We start from the raw sequence: 16,312 nt of genomic DNA on the forward strand, positions 1-16,312 counted from the left end.
GAAGATGAAGCTGTCAGGGCCAGGATGCTCCCTGAGTATTCCGCCGTCTCTCTATGGACAATTCCAATGACATCTCTTACTTCCTAATAAGTTCAGCTCGGCTATAATATTATCCAGCATTTCCTATTGTTTTGGATCAGGAGGATTTTCAGGTTATCGTGTCTTCTGGACACCACACAGCAGTCACAATGAAGGGCTTCTCTGGGCATGTCATTTCCCTCCTGCTTTAAACCCTTCAAAGACTCCCTTTTGCTCTGACAAGAGACACCTGAATTCGTTTTTTGTTTTCCGGCTCTATTGAGATGTAATTGACATATAACACTGTACGTTTAAGGTGCACAAGAGGATGGTTTGATACACATATATGCTGCAAAATGATTATCACAATAAGGCTAGTTAACACCTTCATTACCTAACATAGGTGTGTGTGTATGGTATGTGTATGGTGAGAACTCTCACAGCAACTTCCAAGCATGTAATATGGTATTGTTAACTATAGTCACCATGCTGTACATTAGATCTCTGGAACTTATCCATCGTACAACTGGAAGTTTGTACCCTCTGATCAACATCCCCCCATATCCTCCTCCCCCTGGCCCCTGGCGACCACCATTCTATTCTCTATTTCTATGAGTTTGGCTTTTATAGATTCCACATGTTAAGTGAGATCATAGAGTATTCGTCTTTCTCTGTCTCATTTCACTTAGCATAATGCCCTCAAGGTCCATCCATGTAGACACCTGAATTCTTACTGCATCGTAGCACCAGCCCGCCCTGCCCTCCCCCACATCCCTCTGCCCCACTCGCTTCACCACAGCACATGGGTCTTTCATGCTCAGTCTCCAACCACCTCAAGGACGTGGGAAACACTGGGCTCCTTGCCTTCATGAACTCAGTGCCAACTCGTTTCTTAGATGCTCTCGGTGATCACTTCCTCAGAGAAGCCTTATCTGGCCCTCCAGGCTAATGCAGGGTTTCCCCACTACATGCTCTTGCAGCAATTTCCTTTGTGAAATAAAGTTCATATTTTATGGTAAGACAAGAAAAATCTAAACATAAAAAATTCTTCTCTGCCCTTTGGCCTCTTCTCTCCCCCACTGTGCATTGTGGATCTGCCTAATGCATCGACCAGACTTCCACAATCAGCAGACATACCTGCTCAACCACAAAGAGCAACATTCTCCCAGCATCCACAAGACAGCTCCCTCCTTAAAAGATTACGTTCCTCCTTGATCTTGTATAGGGTCACATGACCCACCACGATGATGCTTAGACCTGGATTATGTAACGTGTCAATAATACGTCATTGATGTACAGCCCTCTGTCTCAAAAAAACTTACATAACTGTGCCTTGACTTCTAACAGGCAGAACAGTTCTCAGAGCTTTCTAAGATGCTGTTCCCAGGCTATAATCCTCAAATTTGGCTCAAAAAAATTTTTCCATTTCTTTCTTAGATGGACGGATTCATTTTTCGTCGACACCTCCTAGCTCTTATCTCGGCTTATGATGACACACTTAACAGTGTATCTCTCTGGTGTCTGTCTCCTCAGTGGACCCTGAGCACTGGAGCCCTCACAGCTGGGTCAGGGTCTGGCTCATGGTGTCCACTCACGGCACTAAAAGGAAGACTGACTGAATGACGATCAATGCAGAAGTCATGGCAATGACTCACTGGGGAAGGGAGGGCCTGGATTATGGCTCAACAATGCAATGAAAGGAAAAGTCAGGTAGGAGAGACACTGGGAAGAAAGAATTGACAGTGATTGGTAAGTGGGTGGAAGAATACTTTCAAAGAAGAGCAACATTTCATTAGAACCAATTGGATTATCTGCATTTTAGACGTACTGAGTATGAAGTGTAAGAATATTCAGGTGCAAATGTCCAGCGGCAGCTGGAAATGTTGGCGTGGGGTTCCTGAGCAGATTGAAGACTGTGATCATGTGAACTGGGGTGGGGAGGTGTTCTCTGGAGGAGGATGCAGCGTCAGGGGGAGGTGGCTGGGAGAGATGAGCACAGCACCTGGGGTGGCATCCTAGGAGCAAATGGAAAGAGGGTGGAAGGGGGGCCAATGAAAGACACAGAGAATAGCCCCCAAGATGAAAAACAGGGACCGTGAAGGGTCAAGAAAAGAAGGGCCGGGTTTCTGACAGGAGAGCTGGATCAGCGATGTCAAGGGCTGCAGTAGAGGGTCAAGAAGAAATGCTTTCACAATAAGCCAAAAGAGGCCGTGCAAGCTAAATCCTGCCTGAAATGCCCCAGTACTCCCATTTTTCGTAACAATACACAGCTTTTCAGGATAAACTCCAGAAAGGCAGACAAGATAGAAGCATGTAGGATCCCGGGTCCTTTTGAACTGTGAAAAATGTTGGCTTCAATTAAATAACGTTTACAGTTTTCAGAGACTAAAAATTAATGGATGAAGAAATTCGCAATTACTTTGGGGAGAACTGTGTTCTGGAATGATATAGATGTTTCCCACTTCCCACCTCCGACCCCCCCAACAGCTATGATTCGGAACCTTCTATGTTATTTGAGCCAATTCATTTCTGGTTCACAGATTCACCATTCCAATGTTATTAATATACCCAATACCTTATAGATCATATATGTAAAATTATAAATCATACTTTCTACTCATTAATTTAGGTCCTAGGAAACCACAGGGTAAGTTCAGTAATTCTCTTCCAAAATAGCTCTTCAAGTTATTTGGAGAGTAATAACCTTGCTTTGGTATCATAAAAACAGACATTAAGCAGCCCCAAATGAAAAACAAAAAATTTTATTATTGCTACTTATACATTAAAAAGGAACAACAAAGGCACTTTTTGAATAAGTTTAATGCTTAAAAATTGGACTTTACTAAGAAGAGTACAGGGGAAAATTTGCACTTCAACAGAAAACTAAGCATTTTCTAGTACACACTTTTCCTGGATGTTTGATCCTACCTTTTCTTTGCCCTTGAGCTATTTTACAGCTCTGTAAATTGATGCGAAATAATTACTGTCTACACATGCAAATTTGTTCAGTAGGTTCACCTGACTTCTCTCCCCGACTGAGGAAGAGTCCAGTTTTGCACATTCATTCCAATCTTCCTGATCTATCCCTGCGTCTGCTTTGTGGATTCTCCTTCGAAATGTCTGTAACATCTTACCAGATTCCTCATCCGTAAGGAGTGGAATAAAATCTTTAACATGTGTTCATTTTATACCTGTATGAGAGGCCCACCATCTCTGAAAATTATTCTTTAACAAGGAGTGATGGAACTTACCCCATGAGTTTAGAAAGAAAATTAAAAACCGACCCGTCCTTTCTGAACACTGGACTGTGCAGAAAATGTCAGCTGCAATCCCAGCAGCTGGCAACAAAGTCTGGGGAAAGAATGGCTCCTCCCCACAGCCCAGGCCTCTGTTGTCCAAACCCCCATCTACTGGGACACCCTGAACACAACGCTAGCAAAACTGACCTCATCCCACACCTGTCTGTTGACTCAACAGGTAAGTACATGGATGAATGAAGCTGAACACCTATAAAAACTGGGGTTTTTATTTACTCCATCAGGGCCCATGCAGACTTGCTCCTAGACTAAGCTATCCCCCCTCCCTCTGAGATGTAAACTAACCTTCCTCTCAGATCTGGGACTCCAGGACACCCACTCCCAATCCCACAGGTCACCTCCCTTCCTCCTCCTTTTCCAGGAAATCCTTTGGGTTTTAATTCTCAAAACCTAAAACTCCCAGGTGAGATGAAAGTCTGCAGTGGAGATCTGATAGCATCACGGCACACAGGGAGACGCTGGAGCCAATCACTTTTCCCAAAGCACCAGTCTCGGGACCTTGACGGTATAACTGGGTCAATCAAAGGGAGCCTTTCAGACCTTGCTGCCTGGGGGGATCAAGTTCACTTATTATTCAGCATTTCTACAGCCCTTAACATTCATTTCTCAGCACCCTTTTGCCAGAGAGACAAAGGGCAGCCATTCTGCAGTAAGGTGACCCCCACTGTCCAGGATGCTGATTCACTATTCATCCCGATGGCGCTCAATGAGCGCTAAGTGCGCCAAAGCCCTGAATTCAGAGCCACCGGGTGAGTCTGGAAGGTGCATCTTCACCAAGAAGGGATGCAGCTGTTACCCGCTCATCAGTGCGGCCCTGGGAACCCCAGGCAGGCTCAGCAAACCCACCTGTGAACACTTTCTCAGCTTTCGGAATTCGGACCTGCCCGGACCTGAGTGAGACCTGGGAGAGATTTTCCTCACCACCAGCCCCACCCTCAAGATTGCAACAACGGAGGAACGGCCTGAAGGGGAGCCAGGCGCTCCTGAGAGAGGGTCCCCAGCCTGAGAGGGGGTGACACTGGGGCGGAGGGGGCCGGCAGCAGAGCTGTGGTCCTGGTGGTACCTGATGGAGTCTCCAAGGCCCGCTGGGTGTCTGCACAGATCCTGGTGCCTCAGAGCCCACGGACTAAGCAGAATGCAGAGCTGTCAGCTGTGACAGGCCTGCATACCTTGTCCGCTCCTCACAGCCCTATGTCTGAAGCCCAGCTTTGTCCCCGTGCATGGGCTTCTTGGATCCACGTGGTTTGCTTTCTGGAAACCTACTGCGAGGTCCTAGCAGGCTCACAGAGACATGTTCAAGTGGCATGACCCAAGCTGGCGGGTCCAGAAGGCCCGGTTCCCAGGGATGGGGCTGGGAGAGGTGGTGGCCCATCGCCGGCCAGGTCATGGGGGGGTGGTGCAGGCTCACTGCTGGTACCTGCCCAGCCCCCCTGCACCTCGAGGACACCACCCCAGCTACGGTGAGCATTGGCTGTGAATGGCTCTCACCTGCCCCTTCTCCAGAGCAGCCGCCTCACCTGGCAGGTAAGCCCGCGCCCCATGCCAGGGGCCACCAGGGGCCAGTGAGTGGCTGATGGTGGGGGTAAAGGCAGCCCCTGTGCCCCCAGACAGGATCGACTCTGGATGTAGCTGCTCTGGAGCTCCCTGTGGGATCAGCTGACCCCAGCTCAGCCTGCCTCCCCCCTCACTCCACTTTACCTGCTTCCCTCCCTCATAACTCATTTGCCCGGGAATCAGGCCCTGCCGACCAGAGCGGGCGGACACCCTATAACTCCTCCACTTCTTGCCGAGGAGGATGAGTTACTGCAGGCGGCACCCGGGAGGGCTTCCCTGGTCTCCTGGAGCCTGGCTGCATGTCTTCACACACGTGTTCAGGCCACCATCGTCCCTGGAGCTCCCAGCACCCAAGAACCAGGAGAGCCCTGGAAACGTCTGCTCACCGAGGGGTTGGTCGACGCAGTACTGAGGATCTGCACTCTGCTTCCAAGTTTCAGAAGCCTCAGATCCACTCCAGTTAGGGCCGCAGTGATCGATGGAAATGCCACCAGCCTCTGCGTTCAGCTGTAGTTATATAAAACTCAAGTGGGGCTTCCCTGGTGGCACAGTGGTTGAGAATCTGCCTGCCAATGCAGGGGACACGGGTTCGAGCCCTGGTCTGGGAAGATCCCACATGCCGCGGAGCAACTAGGCCCGTGAGCCACAGCTACTGAGCCTGCGCGTCTGGAGCCTGTGCTCCGCAACAAGAGAGGCCGCGATAGTGAGAGGCCCGCGCACCGCGATGAGGAGTGGCCCCCGCGTGCCACAACTAGAGAAAGCCCTCGCACAGAAACGAAGACCCAACACAGCCAAAAATAAATAAATAAATAAATAAAATAAAAATAAAGGAATTCCTTTAAAAAAAAAAAAAAAACTCAAGTGGCAGCACCAGTCATCATGGGGCGACCCAAAGGCCCGAAAAGCAGCCGTGTGGGTCTTTGACGATTTTCCGGGGAAAATGAACAGATTCATGCTTTATTAACATGGACTTATGAGTCAACAGAATCTTCTCAGACATCGGATGGGTGGGAGAACATAAAACGGGCACTTAAAACCACCAGCTTCACGCCTCATTAAACTGTCTCTCAGGTCCTGGGAGGGGCAGAAAGGAGATGGAGGAGGTGGACGAGGACCCCCCACCCCAGGGACCGAGGGGCTTCCCAGCGTCCAAGGGGCAGCTCCCAGTCCTGGGTTCTGCAGAGGTCAAGGGCAGAGGGCTGCGGGCCTGCTTACCCAGCCAGGCCGCCCCCCAGAACGGCCCCGTGTCCAGCCCTGGCCCAGGGCCACGTGGCCTGCAGGCCCCCAGGACACACGGCACCGTGACTGAGACCCCTAGGGTCTGAGCTGGCCTCTGCAGACGTCCCCGGGGAAGCAGCCCATGCGTGGGGACAGTCACCCACCTGAGGCGCAGCCTGCAGTCCCAGAGAAACGCCCCCAAACAGGTGTCCTGGGGGGGCACCCTGGAACCCTGAGCAGGGACATGGGGTGGAGGGGACAGGGGAGGAGGCGCCCCCGTCAACTCTCCTGAGGGTGCCCAGGCAGTTCCCGTCCCAGACGCCGTGACCTTGGGAAGACTCTACCATTTCTCTCCTTAAATAAGCTTTTCCCTGAAGAGCTCCGGTGATTTCAATCACACCGGCTCCCGCGTAATTAACACTGCTGCCCACTGCGACTGCCAGGCTGCATCCCGACCTCAGGGGCTGTCCTCCCACACGGGTGTGTGGAGTGTGTGTGTGGGGGGGGGGGCGGGGGAGGGACAGGAACACAACTCCTTTCTGGAGAAGTTCTGAGAAGAGAGAAAGCAAAGTCTATGGAGAAGAGGAGGAGGAGGGAGAGGAAGGAGGAGGAGGAGGGAGGGAGAAGCAGAGAAGGATGGGTAACAGTAATAATAACTGTGCGGTTATTGTTTCAGCCTAGAGAAGGCCACCCCCTGCCTCCACACCAAACTACAGTGGGGACACCATGGTGCCAGCGACTCCTCCATCCTAAAGTTCCAACCCCTCCTGGCTCTGCTTTGCCCACAAAGCCTTTCAATCCAACAGACAGGACCACAGAGTTCAAGCTCAATTGTCCACTTTGCTTTAAAATCCAAGGTACACGTGACAAAGGCACATCCACTGTGGAAAACTGCTTATTAGGATCTACAAAAGACAAACACAGGCACGTCCCATGACCCCATGATTCCATGCTGGGGGGGCACAGACCTCAGCGAAACGCACACAGTGACCACAGAAAGGCACGTACGAGAATGTTCTGAACGGCACGACTTACAAGAGACAAACGCTGGAAATGACTCAAATGCCCATCAATTCTCACCATCGAATACTAAGTGGCCATGATAATGGATAATCTACAACCAGTCACAGTGATGTAGATGGATCTCACAAGCATAATGTTCAGCAAAAGAATGTATACACAGGCTACAGTGAAATAACACAGAAACACGCAGAACTATGCTGTTAGAAGTTGGCTCAGCCGTGACTCTTGGGGTAACCAGAAAGGTCCACAAGGAGGGCCTCAGGGGTGCAGGTCCTGCTCTGTTTATCTGCCAGCTGCTGTTTAGTTTGTGAAAATTCATCAAGCTATATACACTTATGTAGATACACTTTTCTCTGTGTGTATGTATTTTGAAGTTTAATATATATATACTTTTTAAAGTTTTTAATAGTAACAAAATGAATCACGCTCTCTCTGCACTGAAACCATCCTTGTCATTTCTGACTCGGGTTGAACATAGAAGGCAGCGAAGAAAATGTGGAAGGGGCTTAGACCCTGGAAGTGAAATCAAGGAAAGCAAGACTCAGGTCTGGGCTTAATTCAGGCACAGTGAGGCTGGGAGGGAAAGCAGGGGTGGGGGTGGGAAACTGGTGAGAAGGAGTCGAAATCAGAGCCCCACGTGAGAACTGGGTGACTCACATCTCTCCACCCTGCCCAGTCTTCCTCTCGTGGGGGCAGACCTCAACCCAACCGAGTTCGGCCACACACTGAGGCTCCGCTATCAATTTCTCATGCAAATTACCCTGCGTGTGTACTGAGGTGACACAGACCAGAGGTGGAGGTACCACACGAGGAGAATGTGTGAGGGGTCAAAGGAGCACCCCAAATTCCAGCCTGGCCCCGCCAATTTCCGGATGCCTCAGAGAGACTGGAAAAGCTGAGCTCGCATGTGACCTGAGCAGATGCTGGACCCGGAGAACACAGGCTCCCATGCCAGGCCTCGTCCTAAGGTAATTCTCATGAAATCCCTTTGCAGGATGACTTACAGATGGCCAGGCGGGCGAAGGCAAGTGGCCGAGCTGGGAGAGGAGCAGACGGTACCACTGGCTGACCAAACCGATACCCCATCCGCCACCAAGCCAGAACTCACCGCTGCCTGGCCGGCAACACTGGACACCACGATTCCTAACCCCACACCCTCCCCTTCCACCACAGAAAGAACTTTGCTTTACAAGAAAAAGGGATGAATGTCTGCAGCTCTGGAAACCTGGAGGGCTCTAAACTCAAAGTTTAAAGAACCCTCCCCAAAAGGGGACCCCGTGTGATCACTACCCTGGGTGGGTATGAGGGCTGAGCTCATCCAGTGTTTGTTGTGTTGCCATAATTTCTTACTATCATCGTTTCAGGCCAAGCATCACATAGTGTTCCTTTTTAAAGTTAATCGCAGGATTTGGAACTGTCTGGGCAGCTCCCTGGGGAATAACAGCCTAAGGACGAACAGGGGAAACTCCACCGGCTCAGCTATGTTTAAAAAGTAAGATTTACTAACCTGCAGACACTGAGCTACACCATCTACCATCCCCAAGGGACTCTCCCTCCCTCCTCCTCACCTGCTTTCCTGGCGATGGGTCTTCTGTTACATCCGTCGGCCTTTCAATATGCTCTAGATGCTCATTGTAAGGTTGTTTCTTATCTATCAATAAAAATATCATGGGGGTGGAGTAGAGAAGCTTACCATGAAATATGGGCCAGCCTACTGCCTCTCTAGGGAGGGATGGAGACCCAAAGCTTCTAGAGGCATGAGCTGCTTGCCGCCCCCGAGTTATTTTTTGGTCTTAACCCACATCGCTCACTACACCCACCCTCAAAGTCACAACATTCTCCCAAATCACGGCAGACACCTGGTTTCCTAAGCCCTGTCATAGAGAAATGGAGGCGTTTTCTCTGTAGCTCTCCTTTCACACCAGCCACACCATTGCCCCTAGACAGTGTTGGATCCTGAACAAAGCAAAAGACCCTGGTTCCTGGATCAGCTTCTCTAGGGCAAGGGGCCCTTGGACTCCGTTCAAGGTGACCAGGCCATGGAACAGAGCCAAAGGCCTGGGGGTGTTTCACCTGAGGTCAATTAGGCAATGCTTGTTCCATCTACAAATGGAAATTCATTCATTCGTTCATTCGTTCAACAGCTACTTCGTCAACGCTTCTCTCTGCAGAGTAACTCACTATGTACTGCAGGGACATGGAGGCATTTGAGATCCAGGACCCACCTGAATAGATTTCCCTGTGAAAAGGTGAATAACTGAGCTGGCGACCCCACTGCTTGGTGTCACCTAGTTCACCTCCAGCACTGTGATGGGGAAAAAACAATGAAAACACCTCAAATGTCCAACACGATGGGAAGAGCTAAAAAGCAAAATCATCTCCGCGATATAAGGATGAATGAGTCAGAACAGACAGGAAAACAAGCCACACCAGATATTTCAAGGGGAGGGAATTTAATACAGAGAATTGGCTGTACAGGTGACAGAGTAGCTTAGAGGCTGAAGGGGCTGGTGGGGCACCCAGAGATTAGCAACAGCAGGGAGCTGATAGCATCCCTAGGGTGGGAGGGGCAGAGGGAGAAGCAGGTGTTATCAGAGCTCAGGAGCCAAGCCAGGAAGGGAGGGGCTTCCAGCAGGAAGAAAGTCACAGCCAGGGAGGCTGCCTGAGCGGGGGAGGGGAAGGGGAGGCGAGGGGGGAGGGGAAGGAGATGCTCTTTTTTTTCCGCCCACTCCTGCATTTTCTCCTGCCGAACCTGCCTGGAAGTCAGAGGGCCAGGGAGCTAGGGAGTGCAGCTCCCTGAGATGAGAGCAGAGCAGGGAGGGGTGAGGAAGGCGTCCCAGCTTGCACAGGATACCCTGCCATGCTATTCTGACATGGAAAAGGAGGCAGACCAATCTCTAACATTATTGAATGAGAATAAGCCAGACACAGAATGAAATACACAGACTGAGACCACTGAACTACAACGAAATACCACCCATTTACTACAGAGAAAGAAAGAGGTACATAAATGGAGACATGCCCAACCAATTACGGTGTGGCTTCTGGACACGGCTGCAGATATTGGGGACAGACCCAGGGGGCTCAAGACAACACCAGCATTACCCGTGATGTCTTAAATTTTCACAAGCAGGAAGTAACCCATGAATTTCTTCGGTAATAACAATTCATTTAAAAAGGTGAATGCATAAGCCACCTCTAGTCTGTGGTGCATCCCAATCCTGCCAGCCAGAGCTGGTGCCCCTTCCTGAAACTCCTATGACTCTCCTTAAGGGCACTTCACATGTGGCATTAGGATCTGTTGTTTACACATCCTACTTCCCTAATGGACTGGGGGGGCTGTGTCTTACTTAGCTCCCTATGGTACCAACAGAGAGTGGTGCCCCAATAAAAGTTGGTTTAATTACATCAAATTAATTATGAACAAGTTCAAAAAAAGAAAAGTTCACCATTAGATAAAGCATCGAGGACACAGGAGTTGAGTTAGGCCTTGAAAGAGGGGTCGGATTAAATACTGGAGAGTCTGCCATAGTATAAGCACTCAACCCATGCGGGAAGAAGGAGCAAAGCTGTCGCTTCCTTTGGTTTGTCACCCAGGGTTCCAGCCTGTCAAATTCACTCACAAGCCATAGGCCGCCTTGACCCTACAGGCTATGGAATTGGCGCTCCATCTCCAAGGGAAGCTGGAGTCACATTCCGGAAGCTTCAACTGCAGACTTCAGGGATCCGCCTTACTTTATGTTATGGACTGAATATTTGTGTCCCCCCGCCCCCAAATTCACATGTTGAAATCCTAATCCCCAACGTGACAGTAATAGGAGGTGGGCCTTTAGCAAGTGATTAGGGCATGAGGGTTGAGCCCTCATGAGTGGGATTAGTGCCCTTATAAAAGGGACCTCACAGAACTCCCTCACCCCTTCCACCGTATGGGGACACAGCAAGAAGACGGCTGTCCATGTACCAGGAACAGGGCCCACACCAGACAGGGAATCTGCCACCACCTTGATCTTGGACTTACCAGCCTCCAGAACCATGAGAAATAAATGTCTGTTGTTTTAGCCACCCCATCTAGAGCATTTGTGTTGTAGCAGCCCAAGCTAAGACACTCCAGAAGGAGTGAAGAATCAGGAAATACGAACAGGTGTTCAGTGGGGATGCACCTGCCACCATCCCAGCGCCACTTCTGGAAGCTCAGTTCAGTGCCCCGTGCTGGAAGGGTCAGCAGCGAGGGGACTGAGGGCTGAAGGCCAGAGAGACAAGGGGCCAGAAGGTGCAAGTACGAGATGACAAGAACCTGGAACTGAGGGGAGACAAGCTTAAAGATGAGGGAGAAACTGAAGGAAGAAGATGTAGAACTCCAGCCTCCCAGATGCTGGTGTAGTGAAAACACAGGAACCCAGGATGCTCAGGTATCACACCTGGGTACCCAAATGTGAAGGGACCCTGGTTTAGGAGGTAAGTCCATGAGTTTTCTTTTAGTAACATTCACACTTGAAGATGAAGGTAGGCATCTTAGTGAAAATAAATGTTTCCCTGGGGTGGCAAGGAGGATGGACTGGAGGCCATCCCATAAGGAAATGAAGCCCATCTTCCCTTCCACCCCAAGGAGGTCTGCATTTCCCTCTCAACACATTCAGGCCCTCAATGGAGCAGCAGGAGCTTCAAGAATGAGAAAGGTCTCTATCCTGGCATCTCAAGGCCTGTTTGAAGCACAGTCACTAAGGAGCAAACCGTACGCTTGGGGTTTGTTCACGTGCGGAGGGAAGATCCCAGCGCCTGTCTGCTCCGTGACTTGTAGCAGCGCTTCTCAAACTTCCGTCACATGCAGTAGGAGACTTTGTTAGAACCCAGTGTCCTGGCTCCCGTCCCCAAAGATTCCGCTTCAACAGGTTGGCATTGAGCCCCTGATTCTGCACGTCCAGCAAGCTCACAGGGGGTGCAGGCAATACTGATGTTACTGATCCAAGGATCTGGCTCTGAACCTTACTGGCTTCTAGGAGCAAAAATTTATGACATGCAGAAGAAATCCATCGAGCCATGCAATCTCAGTGGCTCTGTGAAACCAACATTTGTAAGAGTAATTCTCATGAAATAAAAATGAATAATGATTCAGGGCCGGCTCAGCAGCAAAACTAGGTAGGTCCAGCTGTAAATTAGCCTTCAAAGGAAGCATATGTCCAACATTTTCCAGGAGGCTAGTGATTTAAAATTAACAATAGAATTTTAGAGTTTTAGTGTTACCAATGTAAAGACAATTTACATGGACAAATTCACAACTCAGCATAAATGCTCACATTTTACAGATGAGGCAACTAAGAACAAAGGTGAACCTGCTGGTTAGTTACAGGAGTGGGACCAGAACCCGTGTCTCCAGACTCGCTGTCCAGCACTCCTGTTATGAATAGTAAGAGCCAAATTTCCTATCCATGGATGTTTTCACAGAAGAAACTATAAAGATGCAGGAGGATCGTGAACTTTTACTGTCTTTCACGCTGGAACAAGATGGATCAGTCCTGCACAATATTAACATAAAAGATTTCATTCCTGCTGTCTCCTAAAATAAACCTGCATTCTGTGCTGACACTCAGAAGGTTCATCAGAAGAGTGCTCCCAGGCAAGCACACCTCTCACCGCCCTTTCCTCCTTTCCTTCCCACCTTACCTCCCGATGGACTCAAAAACATTTATAAACCAAACACCAAAGTGAAAGAGCCATCAAGAGACACTGTGGGACCCCAGAAGCCTTTAGGAGCATCCCTTCCCAGGCAGGACAAGATGTGTCCATTTACGGCTTTCTTGGCTCAAGATTGAAAAATGATGTTCTTGCCATCTTAGGCGAAACAACTGTCCAGATCTGCCTCGGAGGGGACATCCTTCTCCTCACAGGCTTAGAGCTGTTGTTTGTAATTCAGTGCACACTGCTGGCTTGTACAACCAGAGGGAGCCTGGGGAGATCCCCTCCCCCACTCCCGGACTGGTCACTGCTCTTGCGAAATTGAGTCAACAGTTAAAATTTTGTTTTTCCTTCTTATTTTGCTATCAGAGGAGCAGTCAGCATGTAGGAAAACCGAAGCAACTGTCAAGAAGAGAAGATAAGGAAAACAAAACGTCTGTTTAAAAAAGTGAAGGTCATCATGTGACATATTTTAAGGCGATGCCTTCGTCTGATACTCATAACCCTCTCGATGTGCTTTCCAAGTGGGTATTTCTTCTTTGTCATCACTGTCCCATTAACACTCTGCTTTTGCCTCCAGTTCCTGTAGAGGTTCTGGGGATTTCTGATGAGGAAAAATTTTCGGTAGAAGGTCAATCTGAGGTTGAGACAGGTGGGGATGCTTGATGCCAGGCAGAGAATGCCTTATGAATAAATTAAACAAAAATTTAAGAGCCATTCAAAGCATCCTAAGACAGGGACCCTTGTGGACAGAGCTCTATACAGAAACATATGGAAGGCCTATAACTCCACAGGCATTGTCCGCAGGTCTACCAGTTAGCCCAGGCCTACCGGATGACTACAACCACAGTAATAACTAGAGAGTCACAGTGACGTGACGCAGACTCATGCACAACGGTGTTTAATTAATAGTTATCAAATATTTTCAATAAACTGTAATATTTTCAATAACCAACAATAAATTAATTATATATGTATATACTCAATATATTCAGTGGACTATCCTACACACTCAATGGAATGTCAACCAGTCTGTGAAACGGTAATTACAAAAAATTGACAGTTCTCTTTATTTAAAGTATGTTAAGTCCCAAAAATGCAACATGAAACATCATATTTATAAGTCAAAAATGTAAAGTACAGCATTGTATTTATTTTATGATGACCACCTACCTTATTTTATGGGAGGATCATTCAGAGTGTGAGGAATATATAAAAATATTTATGCATATGACTGAATACTAGAAAGAGCACTGGAAATTAATATTTGATCCTGGATAATTTTAACTCAGTTTCTTTTTTCTTTTTATTTGTTACTTATATAGTTGGCCATATTCCATCCGGGATGCAAATCAGGTCTCACTTAGTTGGTACAATATCATTTGGGCAAAAAGAAATAATCCAACAAATATTTATTGAGCTTCTCCACCATACCAGCCTCTTCCTGCTCCCAGAAAGCTGATGTTCCCATTGTAGGGGGAGAGGTGGCAGCAACATAATGAGAAAACACCTACACGGAACATCAAATGAGGACACAGCACCTGCTCAGGTAAATGCCTATGTGAGGTGCATACAGAGTCGACCACTCCGGGACTCCCTGTTCGCTTTTCAGAAAGTCAGATCATGGCCATTACTTGATATGCTGAGTATATTAGTTTCCTGTCGCTGCAGTAATAAATTCCCACAAACTTAGTGGCTTGAAACAGACCCAGATCTTGCATTTCTGGAGGTAAGAAGTCCAACAGGAGTCTCACTGGGCTAAATTCAAAGTGTCGGCAGGGCTGTGCTCCTTCTGGAGGCTCCAGGGGAGAAGCCCTTTCCTTGCCTTTTCCAGATCCTAGGCTGCCCATATTCCTTGGCTCCTGGCACCCTTCCACCTCCAAGTCGGTAACGGTATTGCCATCTTAGCACGTTCCCTGACTCCTCCTGCCTCCTCTTTTCATGGATTAGGACCCCTGTGATGACAGTGGGCCCACCTGGATAACCCAGGATCATCTCCCAGCTCAAAGTCAGCTGATCAGCAACCCTAACCCCACCTGCAACCTTAATTCCCCCTTGCCACAGGACAGAACACATTCGCAGGCTCTGGGGATTGGGTCACGGACATCTCTGAGAGGGAGGGGGAATTATTCTGACCACCACACTGGGACAGCTTCTGGTTGAACTCCCCAACAGGAAATCTTCAATAACCTCTTTCTTCAGAGATGTTTAGCACAGTGGAAACTACCTCTGCCTATGTGTTATAGACTTTGGGCGTGTCACTTTGACTCAAACGAGGGTACTAGTACCTAACCCAGGGTTCTGTGGAAATAATTAGGTGAGGTAAAATATGTGAAAGAGGTGTGAACCTGGAAAACACAATGACCAGTTGGTTAATATATCAGCCTACCTGTTGCTGCATCCCTCTATCCATGAATTAAACTTCTTCTTGTAATAAACTAGAAATTTTAAGCTAAAATCTGAAAGGCATTGTGGGATATTATGGTAATTAGTCAATATCATGTGATTCACCCTTTCCTGAGTTCCCACCAGAAAAAAATACAGTGATACATAAAACACACTGAGTGTGGATGAGCCCCTGAAACACAAGAATGGGACGTGACAGGTGGACCTGGGAAAGCACACAGGGACCGCCAGGTGTGAGCCTATCTCTCAGAAACAAGCTGCTGAAAGAAACTGCTTTCAAGGGCACCCCCACCCCAAGAATACATGTTTCTATATCTACTCACAGACCCCCAATTCCTGGAAATGCAACTCAACCAGGGAAGAGGGGAGGGATGAGGGTATACTGCCTCCTGGAGAACAAGAGAAAAGAAGAGAGACAGGAAGAATCATGGGAAGGATACAAACTGGGGTTGTAGGTTTTACTGCCCCTGGGAAGAACTATCAACTGATCAAAATTATATGAAATAAAGATCCATCTAGGGGGCTTCCCTGGTGGCGCAGTGGTTGAGAGTCTGCCTGCTAACGCAGGGGACGCGGGTTCGGGCCCTGGTCTGGGAAGATCCCACATGCCGCGGAGCAACTGGGCCCGTGAGCCACAACTACTGAGCCTGCGCGTCTGGAGCCCGTGCTCCTCAACAAGAGAGGCCGCGATAGTGAGAGGCCCGCGCACCGCGATGAAGAGTGGCCCCCGCTTGCCACAACTAGAAGAAAGCCCTCACACAGAAACGAAGACCCAACACAGCCATAAATAAATAAATAAATTTTAAAATAAATAAATAAAATAAAAATAGATACATAAAAGCACCTGACAACTTAGAAATTAAAAAGCACTCCCCTAAATAATTAATTATGGAAAAAATAAAATTACAAGGCTATTTGAAAAGTACAGGAATGACTGCATAACATTTTAAAACTTTTAAGGTGAGTCTAAAGCTGCTCTCAGAGGCAAATACGTCATTAGCAGCAAAAAATAAAAACATATAAATAAAACAAGTCGAGATATAAGAAAACAAACCAAAGGAATGAACAGAAGATTTTAAAGAACTATTAAAGCTGTAATCGAT

At 48.3% G+C, this 16,312-nt stretch overlaps 1 protein-coding gene across 1 annotated transcript in view; it reads right to left on the reverse strand.

The window, feature by feature from the left end:
• SLC24A3 (solute carrier family 24 member 3) overlaps positions 1-16,312 on the reverse strand; it is a 470,391-nt gene that overhangs the window by 433,211 nt on the left and 20,868 nt on the right. The gene's annotated exons all lie outside the window — the stretch shown is intronic.

This window comes from Eschrichtius robustus, chromosome 16 (genome assembly GCF_028021215.1).
Source record: "Eschrichtius robustus isolate mEscRob2 chromosome 16, mEscRob2.pri, whole genome shotgun sequence".
NCBI classification, from domain to species: domain Eukaryota; kingdom Metazoa; phylum Chordata; class Mammalia; order Artiodactyla; family Eschrichtiidae; genus Eschrichtius; species Eschrichtius robustus.